This window comes from Desmodus rotundus, chromosome 8 (genome assembly GCF_022682495.2).
Source record: "Desmodus rotundus isolate HL8 chromosome 8, HLdesRot8A.1, whole genome shotgun sequence".
Classification (NCBI taxonomy): domain Eukaryota; kingdom Metazoa; phylum Chordata; class Mammalia; order Chiroptera; family Phyllostomidae; genus Desmodus; species Desmodus rotundus.
In genome coordinates, this window is record NC_071394.1 from 84,548,375 (window position 1) to 84,572,479 (window position 24,105).

The 24,105-nt window shown below is 37.1% G+C and overlaps 1 protein-coding gene across 7 annotated transcripts in view; it reads left to right on the forward strand.

The window, feature by feature from the left end:
• The window catches only part of CFAP20DC (CFAP20 domain containing), a 228,669-nt gene that overhangs the window by 57,801 nt on the left and 146,763 nt on the right, over positions 1–24,105 (forward strand). The window contains exon 2 of one of the 7 annotated variants that reach the window (XM_053930178.1): positions 2,810–2,878. The exons of the other annotated variants lie outside the window; for them this stretch is intronic. The gene's annotated coding sequence lies outside the window, so the exon portion shown is untranslated. The remainder of the gene's footprint in view (positions 1–2,809; positions 2,879–24,105) is intronic. 7 annotated transcript variants of the gene reach the window in all.

A 24,105-nucleotide genomic window follows, 5' to 3' on the forward strand; every position in this document is an offset into this window, starting at 1 on the left:
TATTGTAGTTTGATAAAGTAAAATGATGAGCAATTCAAAAGTCTCTAAATAACTATAACTTGAAGCTTCAAATTTCTTCTCATCCTGGCTGATGTGGCTCAGTGGACGGAGTGCCATCCTGAAAACCAAAGGGTCGGTGGTTCGATTCCCAGTCAGGACACATGCCTGGGTTGCAGGCCAGGTCCCCAGTTGGTTTGCAAATGAGAGGCAACCACACACTGATGTTTCTCTCCCTCTCTTCCTCCCTCCCTTCCCCTCTCTCTAAAAATAAATAAATAAAATCTTTTTAAAAAAATTCTTCTCAATGGTAAACTAATTAAATCTAGCAAGGCCAGCCCCTCTAAAGTTGAAAAACAATTTGACATCCCTGTGTCTGCATCTGTCTTTGCAGTGTGATGATTCTGCTCCCTATTTCCTGTTAGTCAGCATGTGGTTTGTGGAGCTGAGGAGAAAGGGTAATAATCATTTCCATACCCTTTGGTGAAATTTATCAGAAACTCATTCAGAAACTAGTCATTCTTGCTAAGCTAGGTCACAGATCACTCAGGGATGTTGACAAATACGATGTCACCATAAATTGAAGAAATAGGAAGCCAGTAACAATTATTGCTGGTTTATTGTAGGAGAAGTTCTTCTGGGCTTTCCAAGAGAAAGATTTCATATAAGTAAGTAAAGAAGATCTGATTATAATAAGCAGAGTGGAATACTATCACCAGCTTTCCCTGCCACTTATATTCTTCCTTTCCTCCCAACCAAATTCACAAGTATTCTTTCCCTTTTCCCCTTAAACACCAATGATGAGACTATAGAGACACTGAGAGGCAATTGTGAGGTTCAGAAATAGCCCAAGTCTACCCCTGAAATCATGCCTTACTCATAGGCTAAATTAGAATTTCTGGGTCAAAGGTGAAGAGAGTATATGTATCTGAGTGGTTTAGATGACAGATGCTAGAGCCAGACTGCCTGGATTTGAATCCTGATTCTGACACTCACCAGTTATGTAATCTTAGGCAAGTTACTTACTGTCCCTATGCCTCAGTTTCTTCATCTATAAAGTGGGAATAATAAGACGTATCTCATGGGGATGTTTGAAAATTACACAAAGTATGTAAAGAACTTGGAACAGTGCCTGGCACAGAATAAGCCCTATATAAGTGTTTATTTTTGTTACTATCATTCTTGATATTTATAAGCAACAACTTCTCTTTCAGTGTGTTATGGTGATTGTTATTAAACTTAGATAATGAAATATTTGATGTCTTATTATCAGTAAGCAAACTTTTTAATAGAATAAGAAGAGACCATATCCTGTATGCTTACCCATTATGGTGTTTTGCTCTGATTTTGTTGCATAAATCTTTCAAATAGAAAAGATGTAAAACTGAACCATAAGTTTGACTGCTGTCTAAATTGAATATGGCTTTTTTGCTTTCAAAACATATTTTTTCTTTGTTAAATTGGTAACAATTTAGTGTACCCACATTCCTTGCAGTTTAGGTAATCTATAAAAAATTGAAATGACAAGGAAGGTGGGATTAACCAGATTTATGATTGGCAAAGGAAAGTTGCAAACAGCTTCCACAAGAGCAGGTGTAGCTATATTAATGGATGTACCAGATTGGTCCATAAACCCACCCAGTTGCTGTGCCATTCCACAGATGTTCAGTTAAACAATTTAATGTCACTAAAATGGTTCTAGTAAAGAATTCTGTGAACAAACTGCAATGATTTGTCATTGTGAGTTGTCTGAAGTACTAATAGCCCATGGGCAGAACAGTTTTCTTCAAATGTTTTTCCCCCTCTGCATTTCCTTTTTCTGTTTGAAAGGAAACTTCTTTCATCCACATATTCTTAATTCCACTAATAAGGCTTAAATTTCCTTCATATTATTTAGCTTCCACTAGATTTCCTTGCCTTGATTTGAGAAACATCCTGTCTTCTAATCTCATCCTTTCTGAGTTGATTTTGGTAACTTTTAGCATAACTTTAAGTTCTGAGGACTACTTGCCTGTGGAAGGAAGACAACATGACAGAGGGATTAACACGGGTTTACAAAGGCTCAGTGGTGAGAGGCCCATGGCATTGAATTTAGAAAGGGATGTATACACTTAGCAGGTCCTTACATAAGGCACAGCATGTTGTACAATGTGGCATGCTTTCAGATATGGTAAATATATCACAAAGGTACCATGAGTCCTTGTTGATGTTCATGGCAGACAAAGTTAATGGATCATGGTCCTTTATAACAGAGCAGTTTAGACAGTCACTTTCAGTCATTTGCTATTGGAACTTAAGATGAAACCTGTTTGCCATCCAGGATATGACTTTGATGAAAGTCAAAAATTTTTTTCAAATGGATTTTTCTTATATTGATTCTCCACAAAGAAAGGGGGAAAAAATGAGGACAAAACATTAAATCTCAGCTTTGTAAAGGCATTTCTTTTTTCCTTTTTTAACTTATTTTTATTTTTAAGTATATTTTATTGATTATGCTATTATAGTTGTCCCATTTTTTTCTCCTCTTTCCCCTCTGCCCTGCAAATCCCTCCCACCAGCATTCCCCGACCTTAGTTCATGTCCAAGGGTTATACATATAAGTTCTTTGGCTTCTCCATTTCCTATATTATTATTAACTTCCCCCTATCTATTTTGTACCTACCATTGATTCTTCTTATTCCCTGTACCTGTTCCCCCATTCTCCCCCTCCCCCTCCCTACTGATAACCATCCATCCATATGATCTCCATTTCTGTGATTCTGTTCCTATTCTAGTTGTTTGCTTCATTTGTTTTTGTTTTTGTTTTTTTTAGGTTCAGTTATTGATAGTTGTGAGCTTGTTGTCATTTTACTGTTCATCATTTTGATCATCTTTTCCTTAGGTAAGACCATTTAACATTTCATATAATAAGGGCTTAGTGATGGTGAACTCCTTTAACTTGACCTTATGTGGGAAGCACTTTATCTGCCCTTCCATTCTAAATGAAAGCTTTGCTGGATAGAGTAATCTTGGATGTAGGTCCTTCTCTTTCATAACTTTGAAAACTTCTTTCCAGCCCCTTCTTGCCTGCAAGGTTTCTTTTAAGAAATCAGCTGATTGTCTAATGGGAACTCCTTTGTAGGTAACTGTCTCCTTTTCTCTTGCTGCTTTTAAGATTCTCTCCTTACCTTTAATCTTGGCTAATGAAATTATGATGTGCCTTGGTATATGCTTCCTTGGGTCCAACTTCTTTGGGACTCTCTGAGCTTCCTGGACTTCCTGGAAATCTATTTTCCTTTGCCAGATTGGGGAAGTTCTTCATTATTTTTTCAAAATTTTTTCAATTTCTTGTTCTTCTTCCTCTCCTTCAGGCACCCCTATGATTCAGATGTTGGCATGTTTAAAGTTGTCCTGGAGTTTTCTAAGCATCTCCTCATTTTTTTGAATTCTTGTTTCTTCATTCTGTTCTGGTTGAGTGTTTATTTCTTCCTTTTGTTCCAAATTTTGATTTGAGTCTCGATTTCCTTCCCTTCACTGTTGGTTGCCTGTATATTCTCCTTTATTTCACTTTGCATAGCCTTCGCTTTTTCTTCTGTTCTGTGACCATACTCACCCATTTCTGTGAGCATCCTGATTACCAGTGTTTTGAACTGTGCATCGTATAGGTTGGCTATCTCTTCATTGCTTAGTTCTGGTTTTGGAGCTTTGACCTGTTCTTGCATTTGGGCCATATTTCTTTGTCTCAGCACAGCTCTTATTTTGTAAGGAACAGAGCCTTAGGTATTCACCAGGGCAGGGCAACCCACTTTGCTGCATTGTGGTGTTCTGTGTGGGGAAGGGGTCCAAGAGGGAACAATACCACTTGCTCAGCTCTCTCGTCTGGCTTTTAGTCACTTCCCCCCTTACCCACAAGCAAATTGGGATCTTTAGGTGCTGATTCCCAGGTGGGCGGGTCTGTTCATGTTCTAGGACCCTGCGGTACTCTCCAAGGAATTCTCCTGTGAGGCTGGGAGTCTTTCCCACCGCTGCAACCCCCACAGATATTCACAGATAGAGGTTTTGAGGCTTTCTTTACCTGCACTGGAACCCTTGGTTGCGTGGTCTGTCTTGCTCCCAGTTGTTCCCCCCAGTTTATCTGTAAGCAAATGTAAGACCACCCAGTCCTCCAGCACCTGCTTTGCCACTTGTTCTCTCTGCCCTGGCTGCCCATCTCCACCCCTCCTACCAGTGTGAATGAATGTTTCTTCTTTAATTCCTTGGGTGTCAGACTTCCATACAGTTGGATTTTCTGGCAATTCTGGTTATTTTCTGTTTTTAAACTTGTTGTCCTTCTTTTGGTTGTGCAAGAAGGTAAAGTGTATATACCTCTGCTTCAATCTTGGCCAGATATCCCCCAAAGGCATTTCTTTAGGAAGGAAATACACACTATGGGTCAGAATACCAGCCATCTCAAGCAAGCTTTTGGCAAGTGTTAGATTCAGTCAATTCATAGTTGAATTTTTTGACAAGTGCCTGAAGTGCTGAAATTTGGTGCTGTTGATTCAGGTGGGATCAATATACTATAGACACCAGACTGGAAGCAGAGTTGACATTCTGTTATAGAAGCTGAGAACCTGAATTTCATTCTTGTCAGACTGAGAGCCATCTTCTTTTTCTCCAAAGGTAGATTAATACTGATGGCTCATTTTTCAGGAGTTTTGATTATGTTCAAGGACTTGGATAAATACCCTGATGTAAGCTCAAAGTCCTGGAATATGAACAAACTTTAGTCAATAACAGACAGAAACCACATAGATGCCTTATTTAGACTATGCTAAGCACTTCACATGCATTATCACCTTTAATCCTCAGCAGTTCTACAATGTAGAGAGCCTACTTTTGTTCCTAGGTTGAGAAGAGGGAGCCCTAAGTCGCCCAGTGTACACAGCTAAAAAGTGGGACAACCGAGATGTGTGTCCAGGCAGTCTGACTGCAAAGCTTGTTCGCCTAAGTCCCACAATGCCCCGCCTTCACGTGAGCTGCAGGTTTTGTAGTTTTCCTTATTTGACAGATCCTATCATCCAGTCCCGTCTCTGGCTCCAAAGAAACAAGCCTTTTGGACTTGTGGGATCTTTTTGAAGGTTACCTCTAGAGCGGTAGTCCTGAGGTTAAGGTGTCTGCTGAATCAGAGCCTCAACCACCGTCACTGAGACAATAAAGAACTCTGTTAAAGTCAGGCTTGAAGAATATACAAAGAATACTCCAGAACCTGCATTAGAATAGCCATGTCTGAATTTAGCCAAAAAGAGGCAGGGATTAAGGAGAACTAATTGCCAAAAGAGTGCTTTTCCAATGAAGTTAGCCAGGTTTCTCAAAATGTGGTCTTTGGACCACCTGCATTAGAAGTGTTAGGAAGTTCACAAATATGTCCCCCATATTGCTTTGGTTAACAAAGTAAGACTTTTCTTAGCACTCTTACATTTGGGAATTATCAAATGAGACAATTAGGTTGCTTTAATTGAGATTTGCAGCCTGACAAAATAGGAACAGGGAAAAGCCATTGGCTTCTAAAGCTCAGAAGAAGACGAGAAGTATGAAGGTCAGGGGCAGGAAGATACTGGAATGCAGGACAGTAGGCTATAAGGATGCTGATGATGCTGTCTCATGGTTTTTAAGGGGCGTTGGTACCTCCTCACTGTACCCCAGAACAAAGTGCTACCTGTGCAGGCATCTTCTGACCCTTTCCTCTTGGGCTCCACTAATTCTAGGAAGGAAGCACACATGCCTTTCCTCCCTCAGTTCCTGAAAGGAGGGGGCTGCAGTTTCCCCAGGCAAATCGGCTTTTGGTGACAGGTCACTTTCCTCTCCTTGCATCCATCGTCCCACACTTCTTTCAGGTTCTTATGCAGATTTCTAGCTGCCCTTGCACCATGGCAGAGTGGGGAGTGCCAAAAAGATGAAGCATGAGGTAGCTCCTCCTTGCCAACTAGAGCTAGTTTCACAATGCCTTCACTGGTATTCAAATTTGCTTCCACTTTTCATTCCACTTCCTTTTTTTTTGTCTTTACCACCCCAAACATCAAACAAGAAGCTATAAGGACTACACTCTGTCAAAAATCTTACTATATCTAAAGTCTTGCCACATCAGCATGTAAGCCCTCAGAGTTTGTTTTCAGGAAGCACTGTTGGCGGTGCACAGGAGACCCAGGAGGCCAAAGTACAAGCTGCAAGCACACCGTAGTTGCCTGGCTGCTGTCAGGGCTTACTCCAGTGTTTGGTAGGATGGCTGGTATTTTCTTTCAGAAGTTATTCTGTAGTTAATGATTGCTATTGCCTATGAAAAACATTGGTTTAATAGTTGTACCTCCTTTAATTCTGATCCTCAGCCTTCATACACCCACATGGACGTTTCTGAGGAAGACTAATTGTTGAGGTATTTTGGTCTAATTTAAGTTTTAAATGAAAGGCAGCACAGGTTTGGTTGGGCATAGGAACAAATTATATTAAAGCAGCTAGCCTTCTGTTTCCACAAGAGCCTTGCAAGTTGGGCATCAGCCACACTTTATAGGTGAAGAAACTAATGTTCTGACAAATTGCTCAAGCTTCATAGACAGTTAAGTGTTAGAATCAGGATTTCAAGCCCACTTGACCTGCATCCATGGCCTGTGGTCACTCCAATTGCTCGTTTGGGGTGCCAGGTGATGACATTAGTGGTCCCAGTGACATGGACAGCTCTCCTCTGCTGCTGCTGCAGCTCCTGCTCCTTCAGCAAGGATGATGGTGTCATAGGCTTGCTAGCAGCCACCCTCTGTCTGGGCAGCATTCTTTCTCACCTACTTTTTAGCCCTCTATTTTAACTTGATGCAACTCTATTTCTTTGCCTACTTTTACCTTCTTCCAGGATTAGGGTATTTCCTGGTTCCCCCTCTCCTACTAACACTCAAAATTACTTTTAATTTCTGTTAACTGCTTAGATGTTGAGGTGCACCATGATGAATGAATCTTAAGTGGAGATTGCCCATTAGAAACATAGTCTCTAAAAATAACATGGTGTATAAGGGAAGCCAAAGTTACTTTTTACAGACTGTTTCTACAAAAGAAGTAGGCCCTTACCATACTCTGAAATCTAGGACCAGCTGAAGCCCCTCTCTCAGAGGAGGTGAGAGAAGTCCTTGGATTTTTAAGTCTACAGTCATGTGGGAGTGTTGTCACTGCTGTAGATTTTGCTTTGCAATTGCCATCTCACCACATATAAAAACTTATCTACAGTCAAATGTCCCTACAAACGAAACTACTCCATGTTTCTTTGTTCCCTTTCTTCAATTAAAAGGAAAAAAAGATATTGGAATGACTAATATTCTAGTACCAAAAGCATCACAGAGAAAAAGAAAGCTGGTGATTTTATGCTATTGCTATAGAAACAGCAGTGAGAAGTGAGCATAAACCTTGCCTTTAAATGAGTCGGTTATTCTCTTTTAGACCACTGGTGCAATAATAGACATTCTCCTTTCACATAAACAAAGAATGGAGCATCTATTGATGTAGGGTTTTACTTTGCATAAGGCCTTTATTTTAACCTAAAACATGCCATATAGATAAAGGTTAAGAGGGTTTTCTTAAATGCTGCCTCAGTTTCGAATTCATGCCGATGGTTCTGTGAACACATTGTCTCTAGACACAGTCTTAGTGATTTCACTGTATAATCTGGCCAACATTCATTCAGTTAATATTTACCAAACACCTACTGTATGGCCGGAATCTGCTAGACACATTGTAGGTCAGGGGAAAAAAAGCAAGTAAATAAAAATACTTAAAAATTTTGTTGAGTATTCTGAATGAAACAGACAAAGGATTAACCAAGCAGGTACCTATTCCTGGATAGGCTCATAAGGATATTTAAATTATGACTTGAAGGATGATGAGTAACTTGCCCTCTGAAGAGTGAAAGGAAGAGGAGACCCACAGAAAGAAAAGGCCTGTGCAAATTACTGTTACAAGAACACACCAAGTGTGAAACTGAGAGCAGTAAGAAGAGGGAAAGTGACATGAATGAGATTGTCACGTATGATTAATCCCTCTTCCACCACTCCTGATCCATGCACTACCTCTGTCACATGCTCTGTGTCCTGGGAGGTCTGTCCCTCCTGTTCTCCCACATCACATTGTATTAAGCACCCAGACTTCTTTGACCTAAAGGCTTCCAAGTCAATTGGGAAGTACCAGCAGGAGATCAGAGGACAGGAAGAGAGAAGTCATTGTATTTCTTTCCTTCCTGCTGATAGTTCTTCCTATGAAGATCCAGTAGGTCTGGCTCTAGTCCACCCCCAGTCCTTGTAGAACTAGGAATGGTAATGGCTGCCTACTGTTGTTATTTTTTTTAATGGATTTGAGAGAGAGAGAGAGAGAGAGAGACATTGATTTGTTGTTCCACTTATTTATGCTTTCATTGGTTGTTTATTGTATGTGCCCTGACCAGGGATTCAACCCACAACCTTGGTGTATCAGGATGCTGTTCTAACCCATTGAGCCACCCAGACAAGCCCCAGCTGTTGTTAGTTTTATTATTATTTCCTTCATTTGCTTCCTCAACCCCCACACCTCCATAAGGAGTTATTTCATGACAGTCTTTACATCTGAACCATGGGGAATGAATTCTGTTTCTTGCAAGGTCCCTGACGACAGAAAATGAAGCCTGGTGAGTGAGGCAGGATAATTTATAGACCTTGTAAGCTAGGAATTTAGATTCTCTTCTCACAGCAGCATGAAACCATTCGAATATAATCCCCACTTGAGGCGGTCACTCTGGCTGCTCTTGAGGGTATTGACTAGGGGAAGGAGGGCTAAAGACTGGAAGCTGTGAGACCAGCTGGAAGGCTGTGCAGGAAAGGAAAGGTGATGCTTGGGCCAGAGTATAGGAGAAGGCTAAATGAGTGAATTCAACATAGAACTGCAAAAAGGACATAGGAATCAAGAGTGTAAACCAGGAATTAAATTTCTGGTTTGAGGCAATGGGAAGTGGTGAGGATTGGAAATCAAGGTTCTTTTCTTGATGGGTTTCATTCAAAATGTCTGTGCTATACCCAGGAAAAGATTCCAGTAAGTAGATTTTATTTTCAACATAGAGATAACTTAAAATCAGAGTTGGGAGTGCACATAGTCCCCACAGAAAAGAATATTTAAAAACAGTAGAAAAGAGAATGCAGGAATTCCAAGATTTAAACGTCTTTAGGAGGTATTTGAATGCACATTTTAATTCCTCCCAAAATACTGCTTTAAAAATATATAAATCCAGCTTTAGAGGAAAGAAAAAGGAAAATAATGAATGCTTCAGAAATAAAATGTGAAAATGCTAGGTATTATACTTCTCCCCATAAAATAAGCTTGATATCTAATTGGAAATATTTTTTAAAAGAGCAATAGTTCTGTGCCTTCTAGAAACACTGTTTTACTTCTGCTTTGACCATTGGCACAGATGTAGCTCATATGACAACTTTGGCCTTGTGCAAGAAGCTCGTGAATTGACTGTAGAACTAAACGAGTTAATTTGCCTCCTCATCTCCAGCTCTTATTTCTATTCAACAGGATTATGCTCAGGTGGTGAATTCTGCATATTGTCTAACTTAATTGGGAAATGTGTTTGCATTGATAAGCTTCCAGACTAATTCAATTGAAGGAAAGCTTTCTAATTTCATCTTTCATTTTCTAGAATTAAAAAAAAGTAGAAGAATGTATGAAAATGGCACCAATGTGTTACCAGAAATACAATCCATAATAACCAAATCTGTTTGCTTTTTACTTCAAAACAATCACCAGGGCGTGCAATGAGACATTTCTTGGTGTTTTCTTTCGGTCCCCTACAAATGATCATCCTCTAACTCCAGGGACTTTTAGATTTTATCATATGGCCTTCTAGCTTGTATGTCACAACACTAAACTGTCATCTGTAGCATCCACTAGAATGTTATTGACAAAATGTCCACTCATATTGAACTAAGCACTCAATAAACCACTATAAGTAAATTGTGGTGCTCTTAGCTCAAAGGATAGTATATTGATTCTCCACATGAGCATGGGCCTAGCAGAATGACCCTAGCTACAGTTCCCTATGGTACCTGGAAAATGTTGGTGAACTGTCTTTTTTCAGGTCCCCAGAAGTAAAAAAATTTAAACATTTTTGGGGGTGTTGTTTGTATAGAATATTTTATTTTTAATAATTAACCACTAATCACTGCTGTGTGCTTATGGGCTAAAATGCTTCCATTTATATATTATATTAATTATATTATATTATATTATATTTATTATATTATATTATCATGGTAATCCATGCTTATAAGGAAATTTGGAATCATCATACAAAGGAATCTGCTTTTAATAGTTTGTGAGTCCCTTCAGAGATTATGTGCATGTGTGTGTATGATATTATAATTTCTTTTTTCCACAAACAGAATCATACTCTTCATACTTTTTGGAATTTTTTTGGTGTGGTGAAGTGGGGCTTTCTACTTTATCCTTCTGGGAATCTTTCTGTATTACTACATACTACTCTGTCTCATTCTTTTTAATAGCTGCCATGTGTATCATTGCATATATATAGCATGGTATATTTATCCCTGGATAGACCCTGGACCTCTCAATTTTCCCATTTGTTTCTTGGTTCTTCTATTAGTATTATTCAGCTGAACAAAATAGTCAACTGACTGAAATTAGCAGTGTTCTCACCCTGCATAAACAAAAGAGTACAGTGCATCGAATTGTATTTCCTAAAATGCAGGTGACTTCGTTGGCAATCTATGGCAAAGTATTTGTGGGGCGGGAGATTAGAAGAGTGGATGGTATGAGAGTTCCGTAATTTGAATTCTCACTTTTATGTAAGAAATGGTTATTTTTTTAATTAAGCAACTTACACCCAAACTGTGGCTTTAAGGAATGCGACTGTTGCTTAAAAATAGATGACCTTGAAGACAGAAAAAACCCAATTAATTAGAGCTGTCATCCATTAAAAGCATACCTCTGGAGGAGTAACAACATATATTTATAAGGCACTTCACAGTTTCTAAAGTGTTTTCATGATCATTTTCTCAGCACAATGAATGAATAGATGTTGTCATCCCCAATTTGTAGGTGAAGAAATTGAGACTCCAAAAGTCTGATTCGAGTTCCTATAACTCTTTGTCTTTAATAATAACGGTATATGCCCTATGTTCATAGCAATGCAATTCACAATAGCCCAGATGTGGAAACAACCTAAGTACCCATCAGCAGATGAATGGATAAAAAAAAAACTGTGGTGCATTTACACAATGGAATACCATGCAACAGTAAAGAAGGAATTTTTACCTTTTGCAACAGCTTTGATGGAACTAGAGATTATTATGCTAAGTGAAATAAGCCAGTAAGTGAAAGACAAATACCACATGACCTCACTTATAAGTGGAATCTAATGAACAAAATAAACTAATGAACAAAATAGAGCTGGAGGCATAGAATCATGGAACAGACTGACAGCTATAAGAGGGAGAGGGGAAGTGGGGACTGATTGAAAGAAGGTGAAGGGATTAGTCAAAGAACATATGTGAAGGGCCCATGGACATGGACAATTGTGTGAGGATTGAGTGCAGGAGTGGGGAGGTGGGCTATGTGGAGGGGACAAAGGGGAAGAAATTGGGACAGCTGTAATAGCATAAACAATAAAATATTTTTAAAAATTAAAATATATATATATTACTGTAGTTGTTTCCTAGGACTTCCATACCAAATTACCACAAACTACACAGATTAGAACAGAACTTCGTTGTCTCTCAATTCTGGAAGCCAAAAATCCCAAATCAGAGTGTCAGTGAGGTTGGTTTCTTTTGCAAGCACTGAACAAGAATCTGTACTTGCCTTGTCCCCTAGCTTCTAGCAGTTGCCAGAAGTCTTTGGCATTTATTGACCTGTAGATGCATCCCTCCAATTTCTGTGTCTGTTGCCACATGGCATCCTCTCCCTATTTGTGTCTGTGTCCGAATTTTCCTCTTTTTATAAGAACAGCAGTTATTGGACTATCACCTAGTCTAATACAGCATGACTTTATCTTAATTTGATTCTATTTGCAGATATCCTATTTCCAAATAAGGTCACATTCACAGGTACCAGGGTTTAGGCCTTGAACATATATCTCTGGGGCACACAGGTCAGCCCACAATGATGACTGTGGGTCACTGGATGAATGTTTTCCAGGAGCACAAGAACATTTTGAGGAAACTTTGTGTTTCATACTAATGGAATAGAAATAATAGTTCTTACTGCTTTCTGTACTTTTTTCCTAAATTTCCATTTACCCAAATTCCTATCACCAATGTGATTGAACTATTACAAGTTTTTTTATTGAGCTATAATTCACATATCATAAAATTTTTCATTTTAAAGTATATTATCCAGTCATTTTTAGTATATTTCACAGTTGAGCGACCATCACCACTGTGTAATTTTAGGATGTTTCATCACCCCTAAAAGTACCTGTACCCATTCAGAATTACTTCCAACTCCCTGCTACACCCAGCCCTTTATTTCCTTCTCCATGGATTTGCCTATTTTGAACATTTCATATAAATGGAACCATAAAATATGTAGTTTGGGTCTGACTTCTTTCACTTAATAAGTTTTCAATGTTTATTGATGCCATAGCATGTATCAGTGACTTACTCTTTTTATCATGGATAATCCATTGCATGGATCTACCATATTTTGTTTATTCACTTAATCAGTTAATGGACCTTTCGATTGTTTCACTTTTTTTACTATTATTAATAATACTGCTATAAGCATTCATGTGCAAGATTTTATGTGGACATGTTTTCAATTCTCTCCAGTTTATACCTAAGAGTGAAATTTCTGGGTCATATGGAATTCTACATTTAACTTTTGAGGGACTGCAGAACTGTTTTCAAAGTGGCTGTACCACTTTATATTCCCACCAGCAATATGTGAGGGTTTCAGTTTCTTTACATCCTCAGCATTACATGTTATTAGTCTTTTTTATTATACCCATTCTAGAGTTAGTGGGTATGACATGGTATGTCATGGTTTTGATTTGCATTTCCCTATTGGCTAATAATATTGAGCATCTTTTCATTTGTTTATTGTGCATTTATGTATCTTCTTTGGAGAAATGTCTGTTCAAATTCTTTGCCCATTTTTAATTGAATGATCTCTTTTTATCATTTAGTTGTATGAGTTCTTTATACATTTTGAACACTAGATCTTTATCAGATATATAATTTGTAAAAATTTTCTCCCATTCATTACTTTCTGGAGAGTATCCTCTGATGAACAAAAGTTTTAAATTTTTATGAAGTCCAGTTGATCTCTTTTTTCTTTTGTTGCCCAGAAACCATTACCTAACCCAAGGGTATGAAGATTTTCACCTATGTTTTTTTAAAGAGATTTATCATTTTAGCTCTTACATTTAAATCTTTGATCCGTATTGAGTGAATGATTAAAAAAACTTCAGCCCTGACCAGGAGGCCTGGTTAGTTAGAGTATCATCCAGTACACCAAAGGGCTACAGGTTTGATTCCTGGTCAGGGCACATACCTAGGTTGCAGATTCAATCCCAAGTTGGGATGCGTATGGGAGGCAACTGGTCGATGTTTCTCTTTCACATCAATGTTTCTCTCCTCTCTTTCCCTTCTCTTTCTAAATTCAATGAACATAGCCTCAGGTAACGATCAAAACAACAACTTCACAACTTAGCAGAAGAAGGGAATTTCTTCAACCTGATAAAGAGCATCCATAAAAACAGCTTATCATACTTAATAATATAAGACCATGAAAGACTGAATGCTCTCCCCCTAGGATCAGAAACAAGACAAAGCTGTCTCTTCTCACCATTTCTCTTCTTCATTGTATTGAAGATTCCAGTCAATTCAATAAGGAAGGAAGAAGAAATAAATAATATAAGGCATCCATATTGGAAAGGAATAAGCAAAGCTGTCTTTATTCATGAGCAACATGAATGTCTATAGAAAAGTAATAAATGAGTTCAGCAAGGTGGAAGAACATGAAAATCAATATACAAAAATCAATTACATCTCTATATACTAGCAGAGAGGAATCTGAAAATGAAGTTAAGAAAACACTTTTGTTTACAATAACATCAAAAATAATAAAATACTTCAAAATAACTAACAAAGTTAGTGTAAAATTTGTATACTGAAAATTAAAAAGCACTGCTGGGAGAAATTAAAGGTCTAAATAAATGGAGAGCCATTCTATTGGAAGATTCAATATTGTTAAGTTGACACTTCTTCCCAGATTGATCTAAAAACTCACCAGTGGGTGGTTGTTTTTCATTTTGGTTTTTTGTAGAAATTAATGAGCTACTTTTAAAATTTATATGGAAATTCAAAGGTATAGCAAAACAGTTGTGTAAAAGAAGAACAAAGGTGGAGGACTTACACTTACTGATTTCAAAATTTACTATGAAGCTGCGATAATCAAAGCACTATGGTACTGGCATGAGGAAGATAGATCAATGGAGCACCAGGCAGAGTTGATAAATTAAACCTGACATTTATGGTCAGTTGATATTTAACAAAAGTGCTAAGGCAATTTAATGGGTAAAAGAATAGCCTTTCAAGAAACAGTGCAGAGACATTTGGATATCCACGTGCAAAAGTATTAACTTACACCTTACCTCCCACCATATACAAAAATTAGCTCAAAATTAAATATGGACCTAAAAGTAAGAGTTAAAGGTATAAGACTTCTAGAAGAAAATGGAAGGAAATTTTTATGACCCTTCTGGATTAGGAAAAGCATTTGTAGACAAATGCTTTTGAAGAAAAGATGATAGCCCTGGCCGGTGTGGCTCAGTGGATTGAGTCCTGGCCTGCTAACCAAAGGGTGGTTGGATTGATTCCCAGTCTAGGGCATATGCTTGGGCTGGGGCCAGATCCCCAGTAGGAGGTGCACAAGAGGCAATCATATGTTGCTATTTCTCTCCCTTTCTTTCTCCCTCCCTTTCCATCTCTAAAAGTAAATAAATAAAATCTGTTAAAAAAAGGAAGATGATAAATTGGGCTTCACAAATATTAAAAGGTTTTGCATTTCAAAGACACCATTAAGTAAATGAAGACAAGCCACAGACTGGTAAAGATATTTGTGAATCATATATATGTTAAAGTTCTTGTATCCAGTTCTTGTATCCTTGTATAAAAAGAACTCTTCCTTTTCATTAATATGAAAACATATCACCCAATTCAAAACTTGGTAAAAGATTTGAATATGCATATCATAAAAGAAGATGGGCATATGACTTAATGATAATCTCAACACCATTTGTCATTCACAAACTGCAAATTGAAGCCACAATGAAATACTACCTCATACCTACCACAATTGCTATTTTCCTGGTATGTGCCTAAAAAACATGAAAACATTATGTCCATACACACAGCTGAACATGAATGTTCTTCGTACCATTATTTAGATTATCTAAACCTGTAGACAGCCTACAGCTCCATCAGCTCAACTGATGAAGGGATAACAAAATGTGGCATACCAATATATTGGAATAGTATTCTGTAATAAAAAGTAATGATACATGCTACAATATGAATGAATCCCCAAAATATTATGCTATATGAAAGAAGTCAGATGCAAAAGACTTTATATTTTCTATCTAGACTTTCTAGATATTCCATTTATATGAAATATCTAGAAAGGGTAAAAGTTTAGACACCAAAACCAGATCAGTGATAGCCTGGGGTTGGGGTGAGAGTAGCGACTGACTGCCGACAGGCATGATGGATCTTTAAGGTTGGTGGGAGGGGAATGTTCACCAACTGAATTCTGATGATTTTTGCAAACTCCTTAAATATTCTAAGAACGTATACTAAAATGGTATTTGCAGCATGTAAATTTATCTCAATAAAGCTGTTTTTAGAAAGGCGATCAGATGCTATTCAGGGAAGATTTCAAGAGATCAGTTGTTAATTTAAAAGCATATATGTGAAGTATGCATTGAAATGAATGTTAACAATTTTAAAAAGGGCTACATTCTGTTTTAATAAGTATATGAAAATGTCTTAGGTTCAGAATTACCACTATTTTTTTATTAAGGGTAAAAGAATACTCAGTGAATTTAAACTTCAGCCAAAGGGATCTAGGAAAAACTAATGGAATAAAATTCCTTTTGGTGATTGTGAAGCATAGAAATGAATGTGTAAGGATGACCTTATACATGAAACCTCATTCTATATGATTTTAAATTTCAATACACAGCCATATTAGCTATATGCCTAAACATCATTGCACATATTTGAATACACTATTCTGTAAACTCACTGTTCCTTGTAATCACTGCAGCAGTTATTTGGTGAGAACAGCATACCTGAAGATGTGCATTCAAATTTGGTTCTTTTTAGGTCATGATAAGAAAAATGAATACCTTTTGGCTTTAAGAACAAATGATTCTGGTAAATGAATCAAATCATCAGAAGTCTGACATCAGTTTTGCAGTTCATTTTAACCTAAAATGATTGTACATACAGAAGAAAAGTGAATAGGTAATCTGAACAAATGAGTTTATCTACACTCTTGGATGGTTGTTACCATTTACTCAAATACTCACTGCAGTTGCCATTATGAAAAAAAAATTGTCAATCAAAGATGAAGATATAAAAGTGAATTGAAAATTGAATTCAAAAGTAATTTTACTTTCAAATGGTTTGCAATCGTAGATGTTAAGTTTAGAATGAATGTCGTTAATGACCATAGCTGTGAGAGTTATACACCTGCTGATCACTAGAATATCATAATAAATGAGGTTGATTTTCCTGTTGACTACCCCATTTTTTCTCAACATGGTCTCATTACTTTTTCTATCACATTGCTGACCCTTAGCTATAAATGCTCACTTACAGATATAAAAAATGTATTAGCTCATGTATGATTCTTTTTTAAATGTATCTTTAAGTGCAGGAGTAATGCCAGTGTTGCTTGTCTTTTTCTGCTCTGTTAGGTCACAGGTTTTAGATGCTGAAAATCAAGCCTGTAATACAAGTGAAGAGATTTTTTATAAGCAGCCCTCCTTATAGCAACTAAATTGTCCCCCCAAAAGCACATAAGCATAATGAAGCCTTTAAGTAATCACACAAATGCATTTATATTCTCTCTCTCATGAATGACTAATTTTATTTTATTTTTTTAAGTAGCAATTCAGCTTGCGTTCAGAACAATTTAAGCTTAGCACATGATTTTGTTTTCCCTCCAAAACCAACTCTTCTTAATTATGAGGTAGGGAAGGTTTGAGTATTTATTTTTGCAAAGAAAGTAGAATAAATCCTCATCACCATATGAATGGCTTAGTCTTGATACCTCTGTCCTGAATTGGGTGCAGGATCATTTAGAAATTCATCCAGCTCTCAGAGCCCTAATGGTTAGGTTTAACTGAGAACTACTTTGCACATACCAAAACCTGGCCTCTGGAAGGGCAAAAACATGCCATGCATTCAGTGTGAGCCTTACAGCTCAGGAGGCCCACCTCTCTTAATATTTGTTGAATTATATTAAAAGATCAACTATAGAGAGCTAACAAATCTTTCTTTTGGATTTTCACACAGTCCTCAGGAGTATTCTGTCTGGAATCCTCTTCATCCAGATATCTGCATGGTTCCAACCTTTGCTTCATTCAACTCTGCTCAAATGGAACTTTCTCTGGGAGGCCATTTCTAACTACATTTCCTAAAATAACACTGCCCACTCCATCTCTCTCTGTTGTCTTGCTATACTTTATAGCAAGTATATACCAAGTATACTGACTTCAGAGTCATTAATGAGAGTTGACATGTTACATGTGTACTTATTTGTTTATAACTATTTTCCTTCATTAAAACACATGCTTCATGAGAACAGGGACTTATTCTATCCACTGTGATATCCCAGTGTCTGCTTTCATGTCTGGCACCAAGTAGGTGCTCAATAAATAGATGATTAAATATTATCACTCTAGTAGGGCTTCACAAAGGCAGTTTGCAATTCATTACAAAGCTGTACCTGTGTGCGAATACCGTGATAACCAGAATGTGGTCTCAGCCCTCAGGAAGCTTACAGGCTAGAAGAGACACTGCAGACAACAGCCTGTAATAATTCCCGTACATGTTTATCAAGACTGACTGCAGCAGGGTGACAGATGTCACGGCCCACACCCCCACCCATCCCACTTTCCAGTATGGAGATTGGGACACTGGTCGAGGATTAGGCAGTCACTTATGAGCCACTCAAATTTTCATTATTAGAAAATTAAAGGCCCAAAATATGCAGAGTTCACTAAGCAATCCACAGTGACCTAAGTTGATGGTGGGTAGTACTCAGGTAGAACTTTCTGTGAGCCAGGTAATCTCTAAGCATTTGCTTATACATACACTTAAGTAGTACTCACAGCAATCTTAGAGTACTACTATTTTCCACATTTTACTGAAGAAACTAAGACACAAAATGTTAAGTGACTAGCTCAGTGTCACTAAGCAATAGTAAAGCCAGAATTTGAACCCAGAAAATCCAACTTCAAAACTGTTGCTCTTAACTATTATGGCATATTTCCACACTTTTTGATGTCATAATAACAATTTATCACACACACACAAATAGCAGCACTTGGAAACTACAATCAACTCAAGATGACAACACTGATAATGAATTTTTAATAAACTGTCCTCCCAAATTGCAGAAATTTCACCTCTCTTGTGCCTGTACGTGCACAGACTAGAAACTTTATAAAATGCCAAGCCTTTCAGGGCAGTCAGACATTTTTGTGAAATTTAGAATGAGAAACTTTTAAATTCTAAGATGGACTTTGAAATACCAAATTCTGGTAACCCATTTAAACTAAATTAGAATGTTACTAGCAAGTGGTAAAATTGAACAATATGGCACTGCATGTTATTCGCCCATGAAAACAAAGGAAAAGATTTGCATATTTGCATTAGATAATGGCCCATAAAGAGGACTAGTTACTGACCTATAACACTAAGGGGAAATGAAAAAAATTCAGTAATAGAAGCCAAAAAACGTGCTGTGCTAAGTCAAAAAAAAAGGATGTGATTATTTTCAATTTGTAAATCTGAGTTGTTTTCAAGGAAGAGGTGGCATTTCAACCCAAACTGTGATGGATGAATATAATTTCAGTTGGCATAATGAGAGAAGGGGCTTTCCAAGGGAAATGCATAAGCAAAGGCACAAAAGTACAAAAGGATGGAGTATGTTTAAATGGCAGCAAGCATGATGGTATTAGCATTGTGTCAGCTTATTCCAGAGGCCTATATCATCCTCTGGGTCCACCTCTGATATCATTTGCAGATACAGTGGACAGCTTGGTGTGAGCTTGCTTGGATAGAGTGCCATATCAATTGCCACCCAGGGAGCCTGCTCTACCCACAGACAAGCACAGCCTAGAAATACTGGGGCATTAAGGCCCCCAGAGGCAACCCTTAACCATTGGGCATTGGGAGTAAGTGGTTATATGCTCCCCACTCCCACTCTTCAGGTGGACAATTCTGAGAGATGTCTGTACATGTCTCCAGATGTCCTGGTGGAATAGAGGCCCATAACAGTGTCACTGATAGTGTGCCCTTATCTTGGCTTTTCCTCTTTTGTTGTCTTACTCACCCTGCTATCTCATTCCTGCTTCATGGAATCACCTCTCCAGTAAACTCCTCGTACTTATGTCTTTTTCTCAGACTCTACTTTTGAGGGTTTGCTTCTTAAAGATACTGTACTTACACAACCAGGTACATGAGATAGCTCAAAGAATTGGATTGTCAAACACACTCACATGAATCAGAGATATTAGCCAGTATCGAAGCACATGTAAAGCAGAAAGAGACTACCATTGTAGCTCTCCCGTCCTTTCTAAAAGCAGTTTGGCCCAGATTTAACAGATGACTTCTCTAAGCAATTTAGGCATACCTCCTTGTTTTATTGATCTTGAGATTGAGATCACATGAAGGGTTATCAATAGGGAGGGGGAAGAGGGAGAATGGGGGGAAAGGTACAAGGAATAAGAACCATAATTGGTAGGTACAAAATAGACAGGAAGAGGTTAAGAAAAGTATAGGAAATGGAGAAGCCAAAGAACTTATATGTATGACCCATGGACATGAACTAAGGGGCAGAGTGCTAAAGGGAGGGTGGATGCAGGGCAGAGATGGATAAAGGGGAGAAAACAATGGGACAACTGTAATAGCATAATCAATAATATATACTTAAAAAGTAAAAAATAAATAATGATAAAGTAAACTTCATGAAAATTAAAAACTGCTAATCAAAAGACATCATTAAGCAATAAGGTAATCTAGATAAAGCATATATGAATTTCTCTGTACTATTCTTGATACTTTTCCCTAAGTTAGAAATTATTTCCATATAGGTTAAAGATACCATTAATATAATAGGCAAGAAAATACTTGCAATGCATATACATGACAAAGGATATACATGTGTGTGTGTGTATATGTCAAAAATATGAAGAACTCATACAATCATAATAAGAAAACAACCCAATAAAAAACTTAACAGATTCTTCACAGGATATACCAGTAAATACATGTAAAAGAGTTCAATGACTTTATTCATAAGACAAATGCAACTAAAATCACAATGGTACTCATTTCTTACCCACTAGGCTTGGCTAATGATGAAGTCTGACAGCACCAAAAGTTGGTGAGAATGTATAATCACTGTAGCCACTTTGGAGAACCCTTTCTATAAAGATATACATATAGCTTCCTCAATGACCCAGTTATCCCATTCCTAAGTATCAAGAGAATAGATATACATATCAGTAACAGAATTCTACGAGAATTTTCTTACAGGTTTTCTTAAGCAACCAGGACTGGAAACAAATGTACATCAATAGGAAAATATATTAAAAATGAATTGTTATATAGACATGTAAGACTTAGCAATTTAAAAAAATATATCGAAATAAATAAATAAATAAAACTATGGGTTCATGCTGCTATGGTGGTCGGTGATGTGAGCTGTGAAAGAATTCACAAAGAGAAGAAAATGCAGAGAGTAAAGGTTTTATTTTTACTTTCCCAACGGAGGGAAAGGGCTAGGTACTAAGACATGCACCAGCATCAGCCCTGAGGGGTCAGTCAGGGCTTTGAGCTTTTATTAAATGTTGGGGTGGTTGTACAGCAGGATGTTTCAGTTGGTCTTGTATAGGCTGCAACATTTTTTGATGTTATTTTTGGGTGCAGGGTCCAGTCCAGTTGTTGTGGTCTGGTGTGTCCTGTTTTGTAAGTTCCTATAGCCTCTGTGCCTTCAGGATGCTTCCCAGTAGTTTTTTAGTCCTGAGGATAAAGACTCATAAAATAATTAGGGTCAGTCATGCTTTATGGGGTCCACCTAGCTCTGGCAAAGATAGCCTGAAAAGGGGGCTTTTGTCCAATTACATGCTACATTATATTTTGAGATGAATTTCAAAAATATAATGTTATAAGTGAAGGAAACCAGTCACAAAACAATATATTCTATGCCATTCCATATTAAGAAGCTCAAGAATAGATGACACTTACCCATGATGATAAAAAATCAGGAGTGAGGATTGACTAGAAGGAGCCAGAAGACAACTTTCTAGGGTGATGGAAATATTTTATATTTTCATTGGAGTGGTGACTGCATGTGTGTATATATTTATCAAAACACATGAGATTGTACACTGAAATCTGTGCATTTCAGTTACTCAAATTTTACCTAAAGAAATGAAAGAGAACATAACTATTTCTATGATATCCATTCATCATGCCCTGTAGAATGTGGACTCTAATTTATTGTGAACAATAAATGTGTAAACCTTGACATAAAGACCCTGCACAAATCGGCTCCTGCCTACCCTTTCGGCTTTATGTCCCTCCCTTACCTTCTAGATGCTACCCCTGCTGGCTTTCCTGTCTAAAGTAGGTAATTTCTTGATCTTTTCTAGTTCATTCTCTTACTTATTTTCTTTATTGCATTTATGATACATTTGTTTTGTCTCTTCATACTTTTTCCCCTGACTTTTTCAGGAGGTTAGCAACCTTGCCTTTTCTTACTATTATATTTGCCAGTGTATTCCCAGGTGATTGCCTGGTTCAGTGGATTCAGTAAGTATTTGTTGAACATGTGAATGGATGAAGGAAGGAAGGAATAAGTGTTTTTATTGTTCCATATATTGAGAAAGTGGTAGTATACTCAAATATTTCTCAATTTGGAGTTAGATCCTTAACTAATTCAAATAAAAGTTACATAGTCTTATTCCTACCTCTTATTCCTTATTCTAAAGTAAAGCAAACCTTTAATAAAACTGTGTCTCAATAGAGTTTTTGGTTGATGCAACCAAACCTTTTGTTTGATTGCAAAGGAACTTTATTTCCCCTTTCTCTTTCCAGATTCTTACTTGGTCTTTTCTTCTATCTCCTAATCAGAGCTTCTTACAGAGACCTAATAGCATTACTTCTGACAATGCTTTCCAAATATATTTGATCCTGTACTCTACTGGTAAAATGTTTGAGCACACTAACCATATAACCACATTTATTTATTTCAAAAATATGTAAATATATTGCTGTACTACTAATTAATGAAAGTGATCAGAAATAACATTTTTTAAAGGGTGAAATGAAAGGCAGTTTTAATATTTTCTTTATGCACTTCAGTGAAGAGTTGAGTAGCACCTTCTCCGTGTGCTCATCCCACTTTGAGCACACTGCCGTGGAGCAAAAGTACACATTTACTTATACATCCAAGTATAAAACTACAGTAGTGTTAACATTTTTGCATTTTAAACCTACCTCTAACTAGAATTAAAAGAATTTATTGCTTTTTATTTTTATTAATTTTTAAATCCTTTCCCAAGGATATATTTTTATTGATTTTACAGAAGGAAGGAGGGAGGGGGGGAGAAAGACAAACATTAATCAGTTGCCGCATACATGCCCTGACTGGGAATTGAATTTGCACCTTTTCGGTGTATGAGATGATGCTCCAACCAACTGAACCACCTGGCCAGGCAGAATTTATTGCTTTTTAAATGAATTTGTGGCATCATACAGTGCAGATATGGTAGAATTTTTAGCTTTATGGGCATACTCTGAATTTATCTCATTTAATTTTTACTGTACTTATTCTTAACAGTAAGAATGTTCAATGATAGCTTTCTACAGAAAAATATGTAGGCTATTGTAGAAGAAAGAAATAAAATGATTAGAAAAATGAGTGGGGGGAACAAGAAAGAACTATAGAAAAGGCTATGTTGATTTTTAAAAGTTAATTGCACTATAAATATTGGTAGCAGTGTATTTGAATAAAATGTTGTATTCTTGGGGAATTGCTAATTGTAGAAAATTAGCAGTTGGTACATGTAGCAAATATTTTTGCTAAAAATAGGGACAGAATAACTATTGTCCAATAGAAGATAGTCTTTCAAGAAACATCAATTCTATGATATAGCAACCTGAGACAGGTTTGGAGATTTTAAGCCTGCTCTGTTACCTCTGAGACCTAAAGGAAGCAGAACATAAAAATGAGCCTCTATCAATTTGAAGCAAACCTAATCTTTGTGATCATGGCTGTGGTCTAATCTATTAAAGATGTTCAAATTCACTGTCCTTGGTATCACTGCAGGTTGACCTGACAGCAGTAAACTTGTGTATTATAATTCTAGTTCCAAGATATGCGCTTAGGAAGTGAAACCGACAGTCAGTGTTTTGCGTCTGTCTCTAAGCAGACTAACAGCCTATATAAAATGACAGGTGCATTTTTAGGGAAAGAAACTCATAATGTTTTCCTATTTAGTAGGTGACAGTATGTCCCAAGATAATGCACGCTTAAAGGACTGGAACAAGCATGGTTATTAAAGGCTAGCAGATTCTCAGTTCATACAAATTGAATTTTTTTGTAGGCTGGAACACTGGAAATCTAGTATAAAGTACTGAAATAAATTAGCATATTAAGTGAATTTATACATATAAGCTTGTGAGCACTTTGAATTTAAGGAAGAAATTTTATTACTTCTTGAAAGACAAAAGGCAATTCTTAAATTCTGTGTTTGATCTCCCTGTTGGAAAAAGCCTATGTGATAAATTATATCATTTTGATGATTATCCAAAGATGTGGTTA